Source organism: Acinonyx jubatus, chromosome A1, assembly GCF_027475565.1.
Source record: "Acinonyx jubatus isolate Ajub_Pintada_27869175 chromosome A1, VMU_Ajub_asm_v1.0, whole genome shotgun sequence".
Lineage (NCBI taxonomy): Eukaryota > Metazoa > Chordata > Mammalia > Carnivora > Felidae > Acinonyx > Acinonyx jubatus.
The window spans coordinates 39,088,623-39,115,147 of record NC_069380.1 but is presented as its reverse complement, the minus strand read 5'-3'; the positions used below and the strand labels follow the sequence as shown (position 1 = coordinate 39,115,147).

The 26,525-nt window shown below is 34.6% G+C and overlaps 1 long non-coding RNA gene across 3 annotated transcripts in view; it reads right to left on the bottom strand.

Moving 5' to 3' along the window:
- The window catches only part of LOC106970598 (uncharacterized), a 215,141-nt gene that overhangs the window by 21,947 nt on the left and 166,669 nt on the right, over window positions 1-26,525 (bottom strand). Inside the window, exon 6 of one of the 3 annotated variants that reach the window (XR_008295831.1) lies at window positions 7,401-13,757. The exons of 1 other annotated variant lie outside the window; for it this stretch is intronic. This is a non-coding gene — a long non-coding RNA (uncharacterized LOC106970598). Of the gene's footprint in view, window positions 1-7,400; window positions 13,758-22,630; window positions 23,631-26,525 lie in introns of those variants that run through there. One more of the 3 variants, XR_008295833.1, reaches the window with a different exon arrangement.

Here is a 26,525-nt window from a genome sequence, read left to right as displayed (position 1 = left end):
CCCTTGGCTTTTCTATATTTACCTTCCCAGCTAAAACATAGTGATTTAGTATAAGATGCTGAGGGGGTCTGCAATGTGAAGCAAAATATACAAAAAAGTAATATTAGAGAAAATAACCGTAAAAAATCTGTTCACTTGTTCCACATATTCATAATAAAATTTCCAGTGCTATAGAACAGAAAAAAAGCCAAAGAAATAAATTATTAAAAATCATAGAAGAATTTTTTCTCAATCAGATCATAGTCATCAGTCTTCTGCTTGAGATGACCAGTGGAGTACCAAACTAGCTCTAGAATTAACCTAGAGAGAGATATGTTTTGCTAAATTATCAGAATCCTAAATATAAAAAAAAAAAAAGATTGTAACATCATCCGGACGGAAAAAAAGGTTGGGTTACAAAAGAAGAAATATTACATGGACATTAGTCTTATATATGTATGATTATAAACTGGAATATAATTAAGTGTCTTAAATTTCCAAAAGAAAATAATTTTTACCCCAAATTTTAATTAAAAATATATATAAATACATTTTTAATTAAAATATAAGTATGGTGTGAGAAATAAAATCTAGTATAAAAGAAAGGATAAAGACAATTTTTTTAGACAATGATTGGTACATTCTTCCATGAGAAAAGAAAATTGAAAAAAAGTTGGAATTTCCTGCAACCACTAAGCTAAGGACATATCTCAATCTCAATCAATAAGAAAGGATGTTTTGCATTCAGATATAATCTTAAAAAATGTTTGTCTACCATTTTCCCATTCATTTTCTATCGTTCGCTTATTTTCTTTTTGTTGTTGTTCTGCTTTCCCATTTTCCATAGGATTAATTTAAATACTCTTGAGATTCCCTTTTAAATCTCCAGAGTTTTGAAGCTATGATCAGTGTGGCTCTAAATATTACAGTATGTATCCTTAATATTCTCAAGGTTGTCCTTCACATTAGAGTATCACTTTACATATTATGTAAAAAATATAATTCCTTTTATCCCTACGCATTCTTGGTGTAATTGTCATAGGTTGCTTATATAACTTATAAATTCTACTTTGAAAACTTTGTTTTTCCTCTGTGAAGTATCCTTTATTTTTTCCATTGTATTTTTTTTAGAAATTCTTTTTTATTATTTTTTAAATTTAATTTGTTTTTTTTAATTTACATCCCAGTTAGTTAGCATATAGTACAACAATGATTTCAGGAGTAGATTCTTTAATGTTCCTAAACCCATTTAGCCCATCCCCCCCCCCCCCACAATCCCTCCAGTAACCTTCTGTTTGTTCTCCATATTTAAGAGTATATTATGTTTTGTCCCCCTCCCTGTTTTTATGTTATTTTTGCTTCCCTTCTCTTATGTTCATCTGTTTGGTATCTTAAAGTCCTCGGAGTGCCTGGGTGGCTCAGTCAGTTAAGCGTCCCACTTCGGCTTAGGTCATGGTATCACAGTTTGTGAGTTCAAGCCCCGCATCGGGCTCTGTGCTGACAGCTCGGAGCCTGGAGCCTGCTTTGGATTCTGCCTCCCTCTCTCTCTGCCCCTCCCCCACTCACACTGTGTCTCTCTCTCTGCCTCTCAAAAATAAAGAAACGTAATAAAAAAATTTAAAGTCCTCATATGAGTGAAGTCATATGATTTTTGTCTTTCTCTGACTGACTAATTTCACTTAGCATAATACCCTCTAGTTCCATCCACATAGTTACAAATGGCAAGATTTCATTCTTTTTGATTGCCAAGTAATACTCCATTGTGTATATATATATCTCTTTATCCATTCATCCATCGATGGACATTTGGGCTCTTTCCATACTTTGGCTATTAACAATAGTGCTGCTATAAACATTGGGGAGTATGTGTCCCTTTGAAACACTGTATCCCTTGGATAAATACCTACTAGTGCAATTGCTGGGTCGTAGGGTAGTTCTATTTTTAGTTTTTGAACAACCTCCATACTGTTTTCCAGAGTGGCTGCACCAGCCTGTGTTCCCACCAACAATGCAAAAGAGATCATCTTTCTGCGCATCCTCGCCAACATATGTTGTTGCCTGAGTTGTTACTGTTAGCCATTCTGACAGGTGAGAGATGGTATCTCATTGTGGTTTTGATTTGTTTTTCCCTGATGATGAGTGATGTGGAGCATTTTTTCTTGTGTCGGTTGGCCATCTGGATATCTTCTTTGGAGAAGTGTCTATTCATGCCTTTTGCCCATTTCTTCACTGGATTATTTGTTTTTTGGGTGTTGAGTTTGATAAGTTCTTTATCGATTTTGGATACTTACCCTTTATCTGATATGTCATTTGCAAATATCTTCTCCCATTCTGTCAGTTGCCTTTTAGTTTTGCTGATTGTTTCCTTTGCTGTGCAGAAGCTTTTTATTTTGATGAGGTCCCAGTAGTTCCTTTTTGCTTTTGTTTCCCTTGCCTCTGGAGATGTGTTGAGTAAGAAGTTGCTGAGGCCAAGGTCAAAGAAGTTTTTGCCTGCTTCCTCCTGGAGGATTTTGATGGCTTCCTGTCGTACATGTAGGTATTTCATCCATTTTGAGCTTATTTTTGTGCATGGTGTAAGAAAGTGGTCCAGGTTCATTTTTCTGCATGTCTCTGCCCAGTTTTCCCAGCACCACTTGCTGAAGAGACTGTCTTTATTCCATTGAATATTCTTTCCTGCTTTGCCAAAAATTAGTTGGCCACACATTTGTGGGTCCATTTCTGGGTTCTCTATTCTGTTTCATTGATCTGAGTGTCTGTTTTTATGTCGGTTGAACTATCCTTTATTGATACTAATATTCAAATAATATTTACAATATGTTTACTAATTTCATTATTTTTTTAAAAAAATTAAATTAAGTTTATTTTTTTATTTTGAAAGAGAGAGTGATCAGGGAATGGGCAGAGAAAGAGGGAGAGAGAATCCCAAGCACTGTTCATTGTTGTCAGCATAGAGCCCGATAGAGGGCTCGAACTCATGAAACCATGAGATCATGACCTGAACCTAAACCAAGAGTCACATGCTTAACCAGCTGAGCCCCCAGGTACCTGTAGTTCCATTTCTTTTCATTCCTTCATAGATCTAAGTTTTTTGGAACTATAAATTCCCTTGTAGAACTTTGCAAATAAGAATATATTTTCCCTCTGAAGTTTTTCTTAATTGGTAGAAGTACTATCATGATTCCCAGGCAGATCTACCCACTATAACTAAACAGATTGCTTCCAAAATGTACTTCTTTTGTGTCTTGTATCTTGATTCACCTTTCTTGGCTCCAGTAATAAATCTAACCAGGCAGGGAAGATCATTTATTCTTGTTGACTGTTTCTGACTGTTTTGTTTTTCAGCCAAGTCTGATTCCATTTTGTAAATGAGCATCATTTTGTTTCCTCTTTAGCAGCAACATTGGGAGGTTGGCTTTGATTATATTATCTGACCATATGGTCTTTTTCAAGTGACAGAAAACACTGGTTGTATCTTTCTGTTTATCCCTTGTGTTTGCTTGTGTTGAGGACTCTGTTATCTTTTGATTTCTAGTAACTATTCACTTTGCCAATAGATCATAACAATATGGTTTTAAAAGATAGATGGCTGGTCTCTAATGCAAAGATGACAAAGTGCTCATAATACATATTAAATCATTAATTATGTATAATCTGATTATTAGATAAAACCTTTTAAGTTGGTGTTGTTTTCACATTCTGTGAACTTGAATCACCTTTTAAAAATTAACCGACTGTGGCTCATTTGGCTAGGCATCTAACTTCGGCCTAGGTCATGGTCTCACGGTTTGTGAGTTCAAGTCCCACATTGGTCTCTGTGCTGACAGCTTGGACCCTGGAGCCTGCTTCAGATTCTGTGTGTGTCTCTCTCTCTGCCCCTCCCCTGCTTTCTCTCTGTCTCTGTCTCTGTCCCTCAAAAATAAATAAACATTAAAAAAATTTTTTTTTAAATTTCACTCAAATGAAAATCAGTTCTTTCTTCAAGGGACGTCTCAAGATTATTCATGTCTACCTGACCATCCCTACCTGAAAGTGATGCAGCTGATTCCTGATTTTGTTTGAAATACAGCAAATTGTTCCTTGTATTCACATTTGACCAATGGGCAAACTTACTGGTTTCCTATGTTTCTTTGTGGTACACGTGTATACTAATTTTTGAAATTTTCCTCTTCATTTTTGAATCTTTTGATTCAAAATCTTTTGAATCTTTTGAATAATTTTTGAATCTTTTCCTCTTCAAAAAGAACATAATTAGCATTTACAAGCTTGCTTCTCATTGTAGCCCTTTTGTGTGTATGACTGCCTCCTTTTAAGACTTTTGGATATTAATCAGTCATATAAATATTTCATTTGTACTATGGAGTTATCTAATTGGAAACACATCTACCATAAAAAGGGTGAAATGTATACAAAGTTTTAAAAATTAGAACCATTTTTGCATGGTTTGGGGAGCAGAGAGCTCTGACTTAAACAACAACAAAAGGCTATTATTGGTTGGGATGAAAATCGTATGAATGAGTTTGAATTAGTGTCAGAATTTAATGCACATGAAATGAAAAAGAGTACTTCTGGCTTATAAAGAGCTCTTTGCCTTCTTAGATATTAGAAGGGTCCTATTTGCATGTTTTTGCTCATTTCTCTTGGAAAAAAACAAGACAGCCACACAGAAATACACAATGTCTAGGCAAGATGTTTGCAATAACTCTTTGTCTGTAAAAATTATTAAACTTTATCTTGACCCACAATCTCTAGACTAGTGCTTTTGCAAAAAACACAAATGAAATAGGGAGATATATCCTCTGACCCTAAACCTCTTATCTTGAATTTCTCTGGCTTTTAAGCTCTGTACACAGTGAAATGCCTACTCAGGGCTTAGTCCCAGATAAAATGGACTATGAACCACAGAGAATAGCCATCTTCAAACTTCTAGCTTACCTGAATAGTTCATACGATTTGGTGTGTGTGTGTGTGTGTGTGTGTGTGTGTGTGTGTGTATGTGTGTGTGAAATATTTTTTTAAGACTTCAGCTTTATTGTAATCATCATTACCATTATTAATAGTATAACTCATTGGGATATTTTCTGACTAAACAACAGTACAACTGAAAAGGTAATGGTGCAGCTCATAAGAATCGATCTTAAAAATTCTTATCACAGGAAAAATTCTAAGTATTTAAGGAGGTAGATGTTAACTAAAGTTGTGGTAATGATTTCACAATATGTACATATATAAATGATGTTTTATGCCTTGGAGTAATACAATGTTATAGATAAATTATATATTGATAAAACTGGAAAAAATGTAAGGGTAGATATGTCTCCCTCCAAATCACTGCTTAAACATTCAACCTGCCCATACATAGCCTTAGCTTGATTCTTGAAGCTGTCTAGAGTCAGAATCTCTATAAAATTCCCAACTTTTTAGACAAAAGTCTCACAAGACAGAACAATTCTTAGCCAGAGGTAGGCTGAAGAATTTTCAGATACTTCAGGTGTACCAAGCTGAGAGCTTGTTTCAAAATACCAGTTTCAGTCTAGTTGGTGAATAAACTTGGCACAGAAGTATAACACACATGTATAAACTTTTGGTATTCCAGGGGGCAGGAACCCAACTGGAGGGATCTAATGGGTACATTCAATCAATTCCAAGTCATTCTATAAGAAAGGAATTGTAAGGAAGCATAGTAGTTTGAGTAATTTGGAGATCCCTGGCCAAAAAAAAAAAAATTGCATTAAGCCATAAATAATGCAATTATCAAAAAATATTTCTTTTCTTATTGTCTTATGGAATATGCTATTTTCTAATGTGAAATAGAAGGGTTGCCTGGGTGGCTCACTCAGTTAAGCAGCCGACTCTTGATTTTGGCTCAGGTCAGGATCTCATGGCTCATGAGATCAAGCCCTGCATCAGGCTCCACACTGAATGCTTGGGATTTTCTCTCTCCCTGTCTCTCTGCCCCTTCTATGCATATGTGCATGTTTGAATGCATGCTTTCTCTCTCTCAAAATAAATAGACAAACTTAAAAAAGAGAAGAAAAACCTCCCAGCATTTTGGCCCAACATGCTGAACCTAAAATGCTAACTTTGCCATTTATTAATAATTTTTTAATGCTTATTTATTTTGAGAGAGACAGACAGACAGGGAACAAATGGGAGACACAGACAGGGAGACACAGAATCCAAATCAGGCTCCAGGCTCTGAGCTGTCAGCACAGAGCCTGACATGGGGCTTGAACCCACAAGCTGTGAAATCATGACCTGAGCTCATGTCGGACGCTCAACAGACTGAGCCACCCAGGCACCCCTAATTTTGTCATTTTGTAAAGAAAATTAATACTGGATCATTAAAAACTATGTGGTTATCCCTCCTGCCCCACATTGTAGTAACATCACAACATGATTTCAGTAATGCATTTTGGAATGAAAGAAGTCCTGAGATTGAGGGAGAATACAATATGGCCAAGGTAGAGCCTTCTGGTTTTCTTCAGGAAGCTTTTTGTTGAAGTATCAGTTAGGATTTTGAGTATATAACAGGAATTGTCAGAATTTGAAGCTTAGCGGGACTTTCTGTAACATGACCAAAAACCATCACAGACTTAACCTTTGCAGGGGATAATTTAGTTGTTGACAGGCCTGGGTCATTTAATTTTTGGTATGTCCACAGTCTAGAACCTACACTTAGCAACTCATTGGTGGAGTAGTACATGTTTCTTTGGTCTCCATATTTCATGAAAAATTGGAAGCTGGATCCAGAGACTTGATCAGATTCAGACTTAATTTATCTGACAAGACTATTGGCAGTATTTTGCTCTTTTACCTGGCAGTATATAATGGTTGTGTTTCTTTGTTATGATATTTAACAGTCACCAATGCTCACATTTAGGTCCTTGAGTTCATTAATACATTGTTTTTGCTTTTAGTTTGAGCAATATTATAAGAGGGTGGTTCTCTTCTTCTATTATTCAGCTATCTTTCTGTTATTTAGTGGTACAATTGATATAGGAAAAGAGAGAAAAATCTTTGACTTTTCTTCTCTCTGATTTATCAACTTGTCTAAATAATGAATTGGTCTCTTGTTATCTCAGAAGGTGCCCGGTTGGTTTTTATTTCTTGCAATATCATTACAAACTCATGAGTTTAAACACATTTGATGAGTTTCAGTTCGTTGAAGTTATTATTAAAGTTCAAATTACTTATTTAGACCAGTGGGAGTCACTTTACTTTGACTTCTAAATCCTTTGGAAATGCCTATAGAGTTTGATAAGTTTGATAGCATCTTTATTTTCTGTTCTATTTGCACTCAAAGAATGTTCATTACTATAGGGCCCGTCATTAAAAACTTCTGGATTTTTTAAATTTTAAAAGTCCCAAAATCCCGATTTTTAAAATGTTTACAAATAAATAGTAACATGCAATGAATACGGTTCACAAATATGAATACCTTTAATCTTTTTGGAGTACCTAATTGTACTCACTTGATTATTTTTGACATTAACTTCGGGGTGGGGGAATGGAACTGCAGTATGATATCTTGTTCTGTGCTAAAATTGTTCTGTGCTAAAATTCTCATAGTTTCTACCAATTCTCTCATAACTCAGTCATATTTATGTATTTTATTTGATACAAATAAACTCCTTTGTGGAGGTAGGAGTGGATATCAGTTTCAAAAGAAATTTTAATATTAATACTTTAGTACTAATACTTTTTTATTTTTTATGTTTTACATTTATTTATTTTTGAAAGATAGAGTGAGACAGAGTGCAAGTGGAGGAGAGGCTGAGAGAGAAGGAGACACAGAATCTGAAGCAGGCTCCAGGCTCTGAGCAAGCATTCAGCACAGAGCCCGATGCGGGGCTCGAACCCACGAACTGTGAAATCATGACCTGAGCCAAACGAAGTCGGACATTTAACCGACTGAGCCACCCAGGTGCCCCCAAATACGTTTTTTAAAAAGCTGAGTCTTCTGTGGCTTTAGAAAACATGATTTTCCAAAATACAAATGTAGTCCAAACTTATAATTCATTCAGATACAGTAGAAATCAGGAAAGTATAGCATCTGTTTTAATCAGTGTGGTAGTTAAAGGGTAGGATAACAGTCATAATGTTCTTGTGCACATCATTTGGTTAAAATAAAACGTTTTCCACTTTTTCTGGAATTCAAATTGATATAAACCGAGCTGTGTCAAATTTACCTTTCAACCAGTTCAATTTCATGAATTCTTTCATCAAAATTCAAAACCATTTGCATTGAAGAAGAGGAATGTGCATTTAGTCACACAGTTGTTTGGAATACTTTAAAATAATTGAAAGACCAAGAAGATTAACCATCTCTAAATGTGGTTAGAATTTTTAAATTATTAAAAATCAAAATAAAGATATATAGCAACACAATGAACTAAGAAAGGGCAGGAAAATTACACAAGACAGTGTAATCTTGAGCATGTGAAAGAATGTTTGTAAATTCGGTGAGAGTAGAAAATCAGAGGTAGAGATAGGTGATTTAGAGAATTTCAATCATGGGTTGTAATGACTGTAGTTATTGTCCAGCTATCCTCAACTGAAACATGAAAAGGAAAGGAAATGGGGAGAGAACAGAAACCTTGACAAGAAGTAAATGGAAACTTTTATTTACAGCAAATTGTCAAAATGTAAATGAATGTAGCAAACAAAAAAAATATATTGGTAGGGAATGTAGTAGTATCTTTTAAAGAATCTAAATGGTGAGTATATAGATCAGAAAATAAGAGAGTAAATGGAAAGGAAGACAAGGAAAATGGTGATAAATTGTAGCCAGCCCAATGATAGCCCTTCTAGCAAATACTTGAATGGTGATTGTTGGGCAACGGGGGTGGTATAATATCCACTTTGCTTTCTATTTCCTCTCCTTTTTATTCCTTTTCTCATATCTATACATAAATACAGTCATGTTAAAAAATGCTGATATGCAGTGACCCAGCAATCTCCCTGTAAATACTGAAATTACTGTGATTTGTTTCCAAATAGATTGGCTAAAACTCAGTGGTAATTTAGCAAATGGTTTTAAACACTTTTGTGTAGTTTCAAGAAGTATCTATTTTGCTTTGAGGGAGAAAAAAAATTGTTTCAACTTGTCTGTGGTCAAATTGATTGTCAACTTTCCCACGCAGTTGTTAGTTTATAAATAAATCCAAATATTGTACATTCAGTTAGCACAACTCTCACCCTAGGAGAAAAGTCTGTAAGTGGAAAAACAGGTACTTCTCTGCTATACAAGGGAACGTTTTAAGATGTGCAGTCGTACTTTCATTCCCCAAAGAAACCTGCCTTTTTGAATAAACATAAAACCTATAATGGGTATGGATTATATTATTAGGGACTCTTCTAACTGATGTGATTGAAAGGGTTGGTACACATACTAAATGATTATTAAATGATTCAAATGCCAAATCCATACATATTTTGTTATTAAACAACTGCTACCTCCATATCCTGAATTCCCATGCTTTTTCTTTTTTATTATATGATTGCTGAAAAAGATTTTCTATAAATTCTACCAAATAGGCAGAATCAAAAGATAAAAACCCTTGGAATGTGGTTTTAATTTAACGGCAACTGAATATAGGATTTAATGGTTTTGTGTCAAGTGGTTCATTTCAGAAAGAACAGATAATAATAACAGCTAGTAAATGTATTGGCTTTGCTGCCAGTCAAGTCATTTTATATTTTAAACAGTTTTATTGAGACATAATTCACAGATCATACAATTCACCCACTGAAAGTGCGTAATGCAATGGCTTTATCATATTCAAAGATATATGCAACCACCATTGAGTCAATTTTAGAACATTTTTATTACCACATAAAGAAAACCCATACCTTTTGACTATCATCTCTTTATCCCTCCATTCCCTGTCCTCCATCCTAAGGAACTATTTTGTGCTTTTTCCTCTGTAGATTTGCCTATTCTGGATAATTCATATAAATGAAATCATATAATATGTGTTTTTTGTGTGGGTGTGGCTAGTTTCTATCACTTAGCATATTTTCAAGGTCCATCATGTTGTAATATATCTCAGTATTTCATTCCTTTTTATAATTAAATAATATTATATTGTGTGTCTATACCACTTTTGTTTATTCATCCATTTATTGATGGACATTGAATTGGTTTCCACCTTTTCGTTATTATAAATAATGCTGCTGTAAAAATTCATGCACACCTTTTGGGTGGGCATGTTTTCATTTTTATTGGGTGTGGTATAGGGAGGGAAAACCATCTCTTTGCCTGACTGCTTAGCTCAGAAATCAGTCTTCTCCTGCCCTTGAACTAGGACTTAACACTCCTGGTTCTCAGATCTTTGGACACAGATTGTAATTTACTTTTATTTGTTCTCCTGGTTCTCAGGCTTTGGGACTCAGACTGGAACTACACTACCAGCTTTCCTGGGTCTCCAGCTTGTAAATGGTATATTGTGGTACTTCTCAGCCTCCATAATCATGTGAGCCAATCCTTAGATAGATAGATAGATAGATAGATAGATAGATCGATCTCCGATTGGTTCTGTTTCTCTGAGGAACCCTCATATACCCAGGCACTGTGGCTCCAGGATTTGTGATATTAACCAACATAATAGGCAACCTCATTCTTTAAGTTTTGCAAAATTTTCTTTCTTCCATCATTATATTTGAAGATAGGCTAACGTGAGATAGTGTAGTATTGCAGAAAAGCTACAGATTTTTTAAATCAGATGTACCAGGAAACAACTCCTAGATTTGTCCCTTAGTATTATGTGTAAGCAAGTAAATAACTGCAATTGATGTAATTATAAAATGGTGAAAATTATCATCTCTCATTAAGATTCTACTGAGACATACACTAGTATATCATATATAATGTGGTACTTTTGTCCCAAGGATGTAGTGTTTGTGGACATAGCTCCAAACCAAATACTAAATAAACCCTTTTGACAAGATGTGTCAGAAGATTTATGATTTAAAGATCAGTTGGCAGGAAGGATTTTGTCATATATTGACAGCCAAGAGTACTTGATGAAGTATCAGTTTACGGAAATTCGGTGACCAGGTATTCACTGTATTTCTGCTGCTTAAAAGCTTTCAGTACCTTCTCTCCATTTATATACTTTGAGAGCCAATAGGCATTACCACTGGTTTCAGTAAATAATCTATAAATTATTTTACCAGACATGTTTCAAACTGTGCAGTGGATAATAAAACTCCATTTTTAAGTCTCAATTTTGTCATGTAGGACCTGCCCTTAGAAGATAAGGTGGCAAAATGAACTAAACACTAGTCAACATGAAGTGATACAATTCTAAGAAAAGCTGTTCTGGTTCAGGGATTGCTACATATATTACTCTATTATCTTTTTTTTTCTTTTCTACATTGGACCCATTCAGTATCTAGGATTCATTGTCTTACGAGTTAACAAGAACTGTGGCTGCATACAAATTTTGGTAACCATGATAAATATGGAAGAAAAGATAACGATCCTGTATTTATAATGATGTGGCCAATCTTTGCATTTAAGCATGCTCATGCACACATGATTTTCTTACTAATATAAAGAGTGAAACTCTGGTATTCTTTTATTTTAAAACAATCAGTTTTCTACACTGTTAAATACTGATCTATCTATACACTTTCAAAGCATTCATCATTTATTATCAAGAGAGTTTTTTATTTTATTTTTTTTTACTAAAGCTAAATTAAATTGAGGGGAAATGAAGCAAAACTGTTCTTTTGTGATTCAATTGCATCAATTAATTTATGCAATGCATTGCAGCCAAGGAGGTATTTCAAGAGAAAATCAATTCAAATAGTCCTTTATTTCTACAATTATATATTTTTTCTCTAAACCTATCAGATTGATAGTGTATACTTGGCATGTCTTAATGCAAAGACAAAGCAGCTTAACGTATTTGCTTTTTGAACATATGCATAAGGCTGAATTTAATCCAGAGAATGTTGAACTCTCTAGAGGACAGGACTGATACTAAATTAGAAATTGATAAAACGATTTTTTAACTGTAGCCACTTAAAAAAATACGACTTCATTTTTCTGGTAAAAAGGGTCTACTGTGTGTAAGCATAGTCCTAGTTTTTTGCTGATTAGATTCACTGATTAAGTTTCTCTGCCTGATTAGCTTTGCTGGGCTAAATGTAGGTCAAACCTGCACTAGAAGAACTTGTAGCATTTAACTATTATTCGAATGCAATTCATCTATCGGGCATTATTTTATGTTCCAGATCACGAATACCTTGAAATTATCAGAAGTAGCTATGGTTACAAAATGGTGATTAATGCTAGGAACTGAAATTCCCATAGCGACGTGACCCAAACAAACAAATTTCAATTTACAGAATCTCCAATGCCAGCATAGTTCAACAGGCATAATCAGTTGGTTTTGAATAACTATGCTAAGGGGAGTGCCTGTCTACTTGCTAGATGGGGGTTTGCTATCCCATTCATGAATCATTTAATAAAGCCAATTAGATCTTCAAATTTACTTGGTTGAATTTTGTTGTTTAATAGATTTGGTGGCAGCAACAAATTCCGAAGCAGACATCCAGCAGCATATGGAGGAAGACGAGAAACATAAGCGTGGTACCTGCAAATCTTTGAATTCACGTTCTCGAAGCTTCCAGGGACCGTGAGTAAGCCCCTCTCTGTCTGAGCTCTGCTCTGGTTTGTGTTTGGGTTCCCTGTCCAAATGGCTTTCCTTTAAGCTGGTCCTCCTAAGCTGGCGGAAGGTTTTGCTCAGAGCCAAGCCCCTAGCCTTTCATGCCACAATTACCCAGGTAGTAAACCTCATAGGAGTTTCTCTGGGAATTGGTTGTGGTGTGTACAGGGCCCTCTTATGGCCAGGACACAGTACTGCTAATATATTAAGGTGAATGTTAATCTTTCTTACTTTGTGTAATAAAAGCTATTGCTAGTGGGCTTTGGAAGCCAAAAAGCTGCAAAAAATGGTGGGCATGGGTTGAACATTTAAAAGCTTTTAGAGCACTCACCACCTCAAGAATACTCCCATGATAAGTATAAGTTGGTCATGGAACAGGTTATATCGATACTAGGTCACCCAGCAACCTCAAGAAAACTTCTTTGCACTGTGGAACACTGTAAAACATGGACAGTCCCTCAATCTGCAGCACATCCCTTTAGGTGTTTATTGGGCTCTGAGAAATCCAAAGTTTTAGCTAATGAGATCCTTAAATTCAAAAGAGGCAAGTCGGCTACCTTCCTGTACACTTGCTTATTTTTTGTCTAATAACCATGGTCCCAGAAGTTGGCAGACATCTAGCAAGATGAAAAAAATTATTAAAAATAACCTAGAATTTGGGGTGTTTGGGTTGCTCAGTCGATTGAGCGTCTGCCTTTGGCTCAGGTCAGATTCTCACAGTCAGTGAGTTCGAGCCCTGGGTCAGGCTCTGTGCTAACAGCTCAGAGCCTGGAGCCTGCTTCAGATATTGTCTCCCCCTCTCTCTGCCTCTCCCCTGCTCACTCTCTGTCCTCTCTGTCTCTTCAAAATGAATACATTTTAAAAAAGTTAAAAAATAATAAATAATGTAGAATTATAGTGACCATTATGAGAAATGTTCCAATTAGCCAAAAAATTATTTAAGAGGTACACTTGAAAGTAAGGGTTCCAAAATTAATTAAACAGAGCAGGATGTCTATTTTACTTTGAATGCAGAAGCTTCCAAAAACCTTCAAGATTCCAAATAGTCTTGTTGAAAGTTTTGTTACAAAAGGCTAATAAAATGAAAAACACAAGAGGTACCTAAGGAAAAAAAAAAAAAAGAAGTATGCTAAGTTACAGGTTTGTTTTTAGAGACATTTCCATTTCTTGATTATTTGGAGTATTTTTCTCTAATCTATGAATGAATCATTTCTTCCATATGTATTCATTTCTGGACTTAAATTGCTAAATAATATATCTAGTAAAGCATCATTAGAATATTTCCTGGGGAAAGATTTAGTATTACAACATTCATTACAGTTAACTATTGGCTTTATTTTTGGTATTGTTTTAGTACAGAACCATGAAAGAAAGTTAAATTTTTATGGAGAATAGAGAACTGAACTCTTTTTTTCTTATGGTGGAGAAAGCCGAGAAGATTTTCCAAAACATTGTTAGAATGTTTTCTTTTTCAGAATGTTTTTGAATGCCTGCTATGCATCAGGTATGAATTAAAAAATAGAGAAATGTGTAAAAAAATTCTCAATTTTGTTAATCAAAAGGGAAATGCACATTTAAAACACAATAATGAGTCAATCTATACCTACTGATATGGGAAAAACAAAATAAAACAACAACAACAACAACAACAAGAAAAACATCCCCACAATATGGCCAGGTTGGGTAGGTTGCAAAACAAATTCAACTGTTAAAAATAGCTGGTGGCAATGCAAAATTGTACAGTCATTTTGCAAACAGTTTGGCAATTTCTTGTAAGCTTTAAACATACACTTCACCGTATCTTCTAGGAATCTCACCTTTAGGTACGTACTCAAAGGCATGCAAACATGTTCACATAAAACCTAACAAGTGAATATTCATAGTGGATTTATGTATAATCACTTAAAACCAGTAACAGTCCAAATGCCATTCATCACAAATGTGTCATCCTGTTTGGAAATATTCAGATTCCCAAGTCTATCTACAATATGACTCCATTGATACGACATTATGGAGAAGGAAAAATACAGTAACAGGAAACGTCAGTTTTGCAGTGGCTGGTAGTAGAGGTTGACTACCACATGGCATGGGAGAAGATTTGGAGTAATGGAACTGTTTTATAATTAGATTGTGGTGCTGGCCACATAACTGTGAGTGCTTTTCAAAACTTGCAGAACTTTACACTAAGTATGGTAAGTGTATGCAAATTAAACTAATAAAAAAGATAAAATATTTAGGGAAAAAAAGTCTGGTAAATAAATGTGTTACTTACATGGTTGCTATACTTTAGGATTAAACATTACATGACATTCAAAAGAAATGAGTTAATCCTGACAATACAGTACTCAGGTAAATAAGTAAATCCCTAAAAATACATATAGCATGAGAGCCATTTTAGAAATTCAGCTGAAAGTAAGCAGCATTTTTTCCTCTTAGAAATCCCTATAGCTGTGATTCATGTGCGTGTAAGTGTGCATACAGTAAGAGAATGGTCTATGTAATATCCAGGATTGTGGTTTCTTCTGGGTGGTCAAAGAGCAAGAGGGTGTGCAATCTTCATTTTTAATTTGAATGGTGTGTATGTGAGTGTTTCCCTATGATGAACAATAAATATGTTACTTACCTTTATTCTATGGATGAAATATGCATAATAAAAATTTTTAATAACAAAATAATAGCTTCTTATTGGCAGCAGTTAGGTAGGTACTTCAAATATCTTTTATTATTTAATGCTCAAAATAAGGACTGGAATCAGAGAGAAGACCTTCATTTAAAATTAGTCTTTGTTGGGGTGCCTGGGTGGCTCAGTCAGTTAAGTGTCCGACTTCCAACTCAGGTCACAATCTTGCGGTCTGTGAGTTCGAGCCCCGCGTCGGGCTCTGGGCTGATGGCTCAGAGCCTGGAGCCTGCTTCGGATTCTGTGTCTCCCTCTCTATCTGCCCCTCCCCTGTTCATGCTCTGTCTCAAAAATAAATAAACGTTAAAAAAAATTTAAAAAAAATTAGTCTTCGTCTTGTCTTGTGATGTTTCCCGAAATATTTAGTTGACTTAAATAAACCAAATTTTGTTCAGTTAAATAATAGGTATTAACAGGTATTTAAACTTCTTAAGAAGAAAAAAAATGATTTAATGCTAGAGTAGCTAAGGTCTCTAATTACTTAACGAACACAAATAATTCATTGTCTATAATGGTCTCATTAAGAAGTTAAATTCTACTATAACAGAACAGTGGAGATGATAATAAAGAACTTTATTATCTTTAAATTCATTTTCTGATTTTTCAGTATTTTTCTCAGTTATCTTAATGTGTTTAAATTAAAAAATCATATTTAAATGAAATATTTGAGCTCGTGTCCTCATGAGATGTTTGCTAAGGATCAAATTCTTTGTTCACATTAAAAAGAGGAAATAACTTCAGGCATAAGATAGCTATGAATATAAAATAACTCCCAGGGAAATATGTACGTATTACTTCAATTACATTTTAAGATTACAAAATCATGAAAAAAGTTGCCTTTTGGAGTTAGGTAGTTTTTCCTATCCCAATATTTTATCCGGTCTAACTTACTTTTTCTTTCTCTATGTCTCTTGTAAAACTTAGTCAAAATCATAATTCAATCAAGTAAAGGAAACTAAGGTCATGCTTATGGCAAGAACTGCAGTTTTCTCAAAAGGAGTGAAAAATTGGATTATTAGCACCTAGAAAATGTATGACTATTCCACTATAGTTTTGTCTTCTGTTATTTGTGAAGACACACTCTTAATGCAGATTGTTTATCCTGTTAAGAAAATAATCAGTACACTTGAATACTTATTTCTCCTTCCTAAGAAGATGGTGCTATTAATGGGGCACCTGGATGGCTCAGTTGGTTAAGTGTCTGACTTCGGCTCAGGTAATGATATTGTAGTCTGTGAGTTTGAGCCCCACGTCAGGCTCTGTGCTGACATCTCGGACCCTGGAGCCTGCTTCAGATTCTGTGTCTCTCTCTCTGCCCCTCCCTCACTCATGCTCGCTCTCTCTCTCTCTCTCTCTCTCACTCTGTCAAAAATAAATAAACATTAAGAAGACAGTGCCATTAAGGCAATAAAAATGTAGATCTTTTTGCACCTGGATTTTGTTTGTTTCCCTCTGTTATTTATTATGATAATAATTAAACATTTGACATACAATTTAAGTACTAAATAAAGCATTTTGAAACACATCTAGAAGAGATTATAATTGTTTTAACAGGAGAGATTTTCAAATCACAAAAAGTTAATTTTATATCCAAAATATTACCTCATTTCTCAAAATATTCCTTAAAATTTTTGAGTTATTTATAACTGTAAATAATTTGACTGAGTTTACAGTTACTTAACTGTAAATAATTGGACCTAATAGTATATAAAAAGGGGTAATTTGTGAAAGATATGGTTATATGTTTATAAGTATTTTAATAACGTTTAAGTGAAATGTGAAAATAAAGGTATTATTTTTGAGAAATAAAATATTGCCTCAAATATTTTTACAAGCCAGATGAAAATTACCTTTGGGGTTTACACTGAAGAATCTAAGTAATTACCTCTATTCTCTGATGCAATTTTCTATACTTAATTATGTGCAATTATTTTCTAAATTATAAATACATTTTTTTATTTTTTTGCTAATTTAAGAGCCTCATAACTCCATGACTTCTCAAGCTTAAAACAACAGATCCAAACTGTTTGTTCCCTTACTTTTAGTACTGTATGCTACACCCCAAAAAAGAAGCGTATTTATGATTGCCTTAGTCTGCAGTGACATAACCAATTAAACCGGTGACTGAGGATCATAAATGTTTTTCTGTTATGTGTTGATATTTTTGTAATTCTTGCATGTAATATTCAATAGAAAAATCTAGGCACTTGTGGCTAAGAAATAGATCTCATATATATATATATATATATATATATATATATGGGAAAATATATAAGTAGGCTATATCTAGCATATTATCTGAACTTGCAGAAATAATGTGCTTTTGCCATAATGTTAACTCAAAGAAGATCACAATATTGAGACAAAAATTACTGTAATGACTTAAAGTAGGTTTGCTTTACATGCATATTTTTCCTCTGTTAGCAAATCGGGACTTGAAACTGCTGGCTCATTTAAGTCTCTCTCACAACTACTCCCCAACAAATCTGAAATACATATTTAGTAATTTGGGGGTTTGTCATAGATCCTAAGATGTCTAGTCAATTCAGATGCTTCACGTCTTGTGGATGAATAAGAATTTATAGTGCCAAGAGCTCACAGGATGGGTTTGGATCAGAAACACTCCAATACAAAAAGATAATATTGTCAGCAATAATTTGTTTCTTTAGGTTGCCTCCAAATCCCATCCTCCCATATAGACTTGGATGAGATGAGAGAGCTTGGTTCTCAGGGAGGTGAGAGTTACAGGAGACAACTTTGGAAGTTATTACAATTAAAGGATTTCAAAGAATACTCTAGAATCCACAAACTCTGAGTACAGCTTGATATGGATTTCTTAACCCACATGGTGTAGGGAATGTCCAGGAAGAAAATATAATATTACCAAATTCTATGACTATTGGTCTCTGCTTTAACTTATATGTGACTTTATAACCATTATACTTCATAGAATCAGTTTGGCTTTAATATGCTTATCTGGATTCCAAGAAAGGAAACTGCTTGAAAAAATCCTCCACTACTTCATGATGTTTGTTTCAGTGAATTAAGTATTACCATTATTTCTAGCAAAGTTAATTTTCCAAAGGAAAAATAAAAGAGTCTGTATATTAAACAGAGAAAAAAAATTATTACCGAGTATCTAGTATAGAAGTTGGGAACAGTTCTATTTTTAAAAACATCTAACTCAATTTTGTATCAAAGGGAAAACTTTTCTATACACTTCCCATTAGACTGCCCAAAATAACATGAAATGTTAAAGTAGTGGCTGGGTTATACTGATTTCCTACTAAGTCCCTGGAAATGAATTTATACACTTAGGAACACTGAAGTCTATGGACCCAAGAGGCAACCAATTATAGTGGTTGACATCCAACCCTAAGATCATTTCAAATTTGTCACTGAAACAATACGTATTCTTGTATGGAACCATTTATCTTTGATATTCAAAGTAAAATAATAGCATAAAGATAATGAAATATCATTTTCATACAGAAATTGCCACAGACCAGGTATTCTTGTAAGCATTTTATATTATTATTTAATTTAACTCTTTCAATAACTCTGTAAGATAAGTAGGTTAATTATTTTCTTCATTTTCCAGAAGAGGAAACCGAAACACCAAGAGAGTAAGAAACTTGCCCAAGAGACCATAGCTAACAAATGGCAGCACTGGGCTATGAACTCAGGCTGGCAACTTTCAGAAACTTGCGTTTTAATCAATGTACTATTCTAAATTTTATCAGAGAAAATGACATTTCTGGAGTAAGTTTTCAAGATTTCCTATCTTGTAACACTGAAGTTCAAGTACCCAAGAATGAATACAAAAGAACACTGTAGTCTTCTGTAATATTTTATGGTAAAGTGAAATAAGTCTATGTTCTAGAGCCTGGGTTGTCATGCTTGTAGAAGTTGAGGAAGTCATCATGCTTGAATCCACCTACAAACTATTTATTTTGTAACCTAAAACACTAAAAATGCCTTTTATTCCTTTACAAACAAGATGCATTTATTAAGTATACATTACATTACTATTGAAGAATAACAGTGATCAGTGAAAATAATGCATCTTATATGCTGATTAGGATTCTCCTATAGAAACCCATCAGACTCCACTGACCTGAGGGGGGAAAAAAAATCTAGCTTCATAATAAGAGCTTTTGGTATGTAATAATAGGTGCCTACCTAGGGAGTTACGCCAATTAGCACTTAGAATCTAGACTGATGAAATTCCATCTAGTTGCAAACCCTTTCCTTAACTCTTTTCTTTCCTTTCTTATTTTTTCTTTTCTTTTCTCTTTTCTTTTTTGTTTTTCCTCGGAAGACAAAGTGGAAGCAATAGATTGAGGTAAAGGACATAGTTATGATAATGTTATATTATGTTCAAATTCATTTGGCCATTTAGGTGGAGTGCTTTTGTTTAAATTCAGCTTTGGGTTTTTGACATTTCATTACCTTGTTTTTCCTTTCAATACTCAAATATAGATATCCCAAAATATATCTAGGTGGACTTTTAGTGCTTTTTCTACTATAAATGTGGTGAGTCCTCATGGTTCTTTTTTTGAACAACACATATTAAAATAATTTATTTTCAATCTGATTTCCTAATAATCAATTAACAGATTTCTGGTCTGTTTTAGATCTGCCTTTCAATCATAATCAAAGGATTATTTTTTAACTAGGAGAAAAGCTGCAAAACCAACTTTAATTTGGATTATATTCAGTGCAAAACTTTGTGAATGTGACAAATTGATTTTATGGATGTATAATCATTATTAATCATCTTTCTACTTTTCATCATCATTGAGTAGCCAAATTAAAAAAAAATAGAATATCTATGCCGACTAAATAGAAATCACAAATTTTAGTAATACAAAACTAAACAGATAATTTAAAAATATATGTATAAAATGACATGATACAAAAGTTTTATCTTAATGTGAGTAAAAAAAGGTAATAGAAGTAATATGCTTGACTATGAGACAGTATTATGTAGTTCTGAACAGCATAGTTTTTAGATTTTTTCCTTTATGTGCTAGGTAATTAAAATCCTTCATCAGTTCTCTTCTCCTTTATCATAGGCTCTTTTTATTTCACAGACCATTTCCTCAACTTCATGGTGTTTTTGATCTAGTGGTTTATAAAATATTCCCAAAATAAATTCGGATCCATTGTAACATCCAATTTCTTGCCAGAGTGACTCTGACCTATCCTATTCTCACTTATTCTGCTCAGCTATGTTATTTGCAACCTTTCCATCTCTGGTGTCAACAAATGTATATAAGACAGAATGCACCATCAATGGCATATTGAGAATAAAGTGATGAACAGAAACGATATGAAAAATATCAAGTTCCAAATATCCAGCATAAATGTTAACGTGTGAAAGATGAGCTGTCAACTTACAAAAACTTCACATCAGTCCCACTGGTTCTCATACTTGTTGCCCTCAGAGTTGGTTATTTACCAATAAAGTTTGTAGGTCACTATTTTATAAGTACTGAATGATCACTATTAGCACAAATCATTAAAAAGTAATATCTGTTATGCCATCCCACTAATAGAAGTTCAACTGTATTTTTATGTTAATTGATTGACTTAATATTTTACTACCAAAGCATATGTGATTTTATTTATTTGTAACCAATTTTTACATATGTATGTATGTGAAAGTTTGTTATAACTCATTCAGCATACAGAATGATGTGTTCTTCAGTACATGAAAATTCAGGAATAATAAAGAATAGAGGGTGCAGTGTGATATTCTTACACACTAACAAAGAACGCAAAAACAGAGCGGAGTCTCTGGAGCAGATATTGAGCAAGTTCAGATGCTGGAAGATATGTGTTGGAACAAAACAGGACTTCATTGGAACCTCATGCTTGAATGAGTCCTGGTTTTAGTAGCTACCCGACCTTACCTCCACAGGCATGGTCACAACTGGCCTAATTAAACCACATTTTACTAAAATAATTTGTTTCACAACCATGTTTAAATATACCAGTAAGTGAAGCTATTCTTCTAAGGAAAATGAAACTCCCTCTACTACAGCTTTCATAAATGGTATAGGCTAGTAGCAATTGAGATGAATACTACGTGAATTATAATTCTTGCCTCTTACTACAAGCTCGAAAAGGTAGAACCCATGAAAAAAGGAATGTTTTGCGACCCAGGGCCTCTGCCTTCTTTCTCCACCTATTCTTTCACTTGTGGGTCTTTTACAAGCAAGAATGGCCCATCCCACTAGCTAGCTCCTTCTCTGCAAATGAATGTACAGGCCCTTTTAGCTTCATGGGAGCTAACTCAGTAAATCAGGCTGAAAGAGACCCCACCCTCTGTAGACATATGTCCAGAATACACAACTTTCTAGTTCTGTGCCACAGAGAAAGAGTGAATGGAAGATTCAATCACTAGCAATTAAATATTTCCACTCGGGTGGTATATGTCATGTCCACTCACTATTTATTGGCCAAAGTGTCATATAAACATGCTAACATTAGGGAACAGGGCAGCATAGTATTCCTCTGTATCCAGTGTAGAAAGGAACCTGAGGTAATTTCTGGCACAGTTCTAAATTTAAAAAGCTTCTTAATTAATAGCTTTGGAAAACACTTTAATAAAAGAAAAGTAAGTGACAGGTATGAAGTTCCACACATGATTATTAAGTCATATGTGAATGATAATACATAGGAAGAGCTGGGATATAGAACTAGACCAGAATGTAAAAGGCATTCATTATTTTAAAAATACGTTGAAACCAGTAATGCACTGTATTCCAGAGGTAAATTTGTGAATGTGGCAAAGTAAGTCATTATACTAGTTTAGCTTATAGTTCGGTGAGTGATATACATTTCATAAGCCAGGCTAATTAGAATAAACATAATATTTTTTAAGGCAGCTGCTTAATTTTTTTTTAAGTTTGGTGAACCACCCAAACTTTAGATTAGATAAGTTACAAAGTAGAAAGTTATGTTAGCCTTTGTCAGGTGATCAGAGTGGGTTGCCAGTCAAATGTGGAGACACAGACCAACAACACACTCTATTTTAATTTAAAAAAAAAACCTATGATACATGTATGTATTCATGAAGAAACATACATAGAGCAGGAGACATGACAGTTCTCCTTGTCTAAATAAGGACAATCAAGTTCAAAGAAGCAACTCTCTATTTAAAAATTTTTTAAATGTTTTATTTATTCTTGAGAGAGAGAGAGAGAGAAAGAGAGAGAGAGAGAGAGACAGCATAAGCAGGGGAGGAGCAGAGCGAGAGAGGGACACAGAATCTGACGCAGGCTCCAGGCTCTGAGCCGTCAGCACAGAGCCCAATGCAGGGCTCGAACCCACAGACCGTGAAATCATGACCTGAGCTGAAGTCGGATGCTCAACAAATTGAGCCACCCAGGCACCCCAAGCAACTCTCTATTTAAATCCTGCCTGATAAAACTAAAAAGTTTGTCATCTTCTTTGAGGAAAGGTTAAGGTGTCAGGGTGAAGTGTATTACTGTTCTCCTAGACTGCTTATGCTGACTCTTACGTGTATTATCCACTATGCCTTCTCCACATTTTACTTATCAACTTTTCCAGTAGCAGACAACTCTTTTCTCCCCCATCTACTCACCAACTTACATGCATGTACATGCATGTGCACATGCACACACATAGACACAAAACCATGACAAATATTTTGTAGATATACTGTCTGCACTTTGGAGTAGCTGTGGCAGGATTGCTAAAATAGCCTAGAGGTTATAAGTGAGAAAGGGGAAAGACCAAAATAAATATGATCTGCATCCTCTTCTTATTTTGTTTTAAGGCAAAAAAGGGACAAAAGGAACACGTAAAAGTCTAGGAAAGGGCCTCTGGCAAAAGGCAGTCAGGCCTCTAGGATCGCTGCTTGAGTACAGCTTAAAATTCAAAGAAAGTTTGGGAGGACACTTTTTAACCTCTGACCCAAGTGAGGGTTCAGAATTAGGGATGAGGATTGGGACACTGGACATGGGCTAACCTCTACTGGTAAGTTTTCCCAGGTGAGATCATTCCTTAATCTTGTATCCAGCTGAGTCAAGGCTCCCTGCAGCATCCAGTGTCAGGTGCTGCCCGACAGATGCTGCCTTACAACTGGTATGGGTTAGGAGACTCTTCACCTGTACTATAACTGGGGGCACCTGCATGGGAACCCTATGTCTTGGTTGCCTCTACCTGCCTGGGTCTTCTGTGTCTGTCGTTGATCATGCGCTTTATAATCTTATTATCTACTTAAGCACAAGCAGAGCACTGGATTTGAGAAGGGAGGTTTCAACCTGCCAAATGCAATAAGAGCATATGGTAATTGCAGGAAATGAAAAAGAGGGAGTGTATCTAGGTCACTTCTCAGAATGGCGCACATTAATCTATTCCTGGGGCCCAGATACTGCAGCAAACCCTGTACCAGAACTTACCTGTCTGCTAATAGCTGAACATGAAGACCGCCCCCAATTATCAAGCCATTCTACATTCTATAGAATATGCAAGTGTCCAGGAGTAAGTTTTAATATGGGAGTAGGGCTACTGCCTCTTGGGATGGAGAATTATTAAGGATGACAGGAAAGTCAGTAGAGTCACCAGCTTTTATGATGTCTCCTGAATTAAGGAAACTGATAGTAGGTCAGATGGAAAAGTATATTATATATTATACTATATTATTATAACTATGTATTGTGTGTATACACACACACACACACACAATGCATATATATATAAGATTCCTTTCCTCTGGGAGTTCTTTCTCTCTGGTTTGTTCTTCTGTTTGAAGGGAGGAAAATGTAATCACATGTATCTGTGACCATAAATTGGATTTGAATTTGAACTAGTTGTGGATGATTCTATAAGAAACGAAGCTGCTACTAACCTTCATTGAATCCAAATCATTGTTCTCACCCATCCTCAAGCCTGAATCAGGCTTTGTAATTTGCGCTCATTCATTGCTCTTGACTCTTTTTCAAAACCAACTTTCTTTATTCTTCATATGTTGGATTTGTTTCCTTATTCGTTTTGAAGTCTTGAATTGAGCATTTATGTATTTTTAACATTTATTCATCTTTTAAAACTGTTTATTGAAGTATAATACAAACTACTAAAGAGTGCATATAAGAGTGTAGCTAGCATAATTTTGATAAACTGACTTCATTGTGAAACTAGCAGCCTCGATCAATCATAACCTCTCAAAAGCCCTCTCATAGTTCCTTTGTTTCTACCCTCTTCTAAAACAGCATTCTGTATAGGATTCTACAGTATTTCTTCCAAATAGTGTATATTATGACTTGCTTCTCTCACTCAACATAGTGCTTATGAGATCTATTCATATTGCGTGTAGTCCAAATTATTCATTTCTGTTGTTGGAAAGTATTATTTTATATGGATACGCCATAATGTAATTTCCATTCTAATATTGTTGAGCATCTGGGTAGCTTCAAGTTTGGGGCCAATTAAAGTAGTGCTGTCATGAACATTCTGGTACATGTCTTAAGGTTAATAAATGTTGTAAATGTTTCTATTAAGCATGTACTTAGGAGTGTAAATCTAGGTCAAAAGATATCCAAGTATTCAACTTCATTTTTTTAAAGTTTATTCATTTATTTTTGAGAAAGATAGAGAGATACTGCATGCAAGAACAGGGAAGGGGCAGAGAGAGAGGGAGAGAGAGAAAATCCCAAGCAGGCTTTGCACTGCCAGCGCAGAGCCCAATGCAGGGCTTGAACCCGTGAACTGCAAGACCATGACCTGAGCCGAAATCAAGAGTCAGATACTTAACCAACTAAACCACCCAGGCACACTTCAAATGTTCAATTTTAAAAGATACCATCAAGGTATAAAATTTTCCCAACTGATTGTACTAATTTACTTTGCCACCAGCAATATATGAATATTTATTGATTCACATTCTTACTGATAATTGTGATTATCTGTCTTTTTACTTTTTTCCATTCTAGTGGCTGTATAGTAGAAACATTTTACTTTTGAATTGCATGTTTAGCTACAAATTTTCTTGCAAGTGCTTGCTCAGTTTTGGCTCATATATTTTGGCATGTGAGGATTCCATAGGTATTATGTACTAAGTATTTTTCAAATTTCCTTATTTTCTCTTTAACCCAGCTTTCACTTTGTAGTTGGTTAGTTACAAGATATGAGGATTTATAACATTTTCTCATTGATTTTTAATTTTATTGCATTATGATTAGAAAATATGGTAAACATGGTCTAATGATGCTTCTTTTGAATATGATATTTTCTTTTCTCTAGTACATGGTTTCTTTTTAATATACCAAGTGTATTCTCTATTTGCAATGCGTAAAATTCTATAAACACATCTATTAGCCAAAATTATTTGCGCAAGCCTAGACAATTCCATGTTGTTGATGAATAATTCACAACAAAGAATACCAATTATCAGAGGTTGAACTTCACAGAATTAGTGGACATTAGCAGTGAAAGGGACAATACAGACTTTGATTTTTTATTCTAAAATTCCCTTGTACCTCTTCAAATTTATGGGCAATACTGTGTCTAGTATTAATGTGCATTCCAGAATTGAAAAGGCCTGACCTACAGTCCAGTCTCATTTGATGCATATCCTCGTAGACTTGTTCTTTTGAGTTCAATAGCCATCTCCAGAGTGTGCAGTAATTTGGATACCATGATATAAGCAAATGGTAAATTGATTTATAACATACCCTGCTTTAGCATAGAAGATACTCCATAATTCATTGCATTTGACTTTAATTAATGTAGCCCCAGTAAGTATAATTTAATAGTATACTCATAAAATACATTTCTCTAAGCCACAATACCCTACTGGCATAATGAATTTAGTTAATGTTGACCATGCCTGTAATCACATTGTAAACCTTACAGTTGGAACTTTCTCTTAGTATTTATCTTCCTTTTTGTAAGTATGTACCTTCATCTCTGGGTAAGATCGCCATTCTGTTCTTGAACTTTCTTACATTTTTTTTTAATTTTTATTTTGTCAACTAAGACGTTGTCATCATGTGACATATCATAGCAATATAATAGAAATGTGATAATTTTTTCACTTTTCAGTGAATTATCTTCTGAGATTGTATTCTTGAATAATTATAAGTTAAGGCTGTTCTTCACTGAGATACCTACACCATACCTAACGCAAACGCTCTCAAACACCAACATAGACACACACA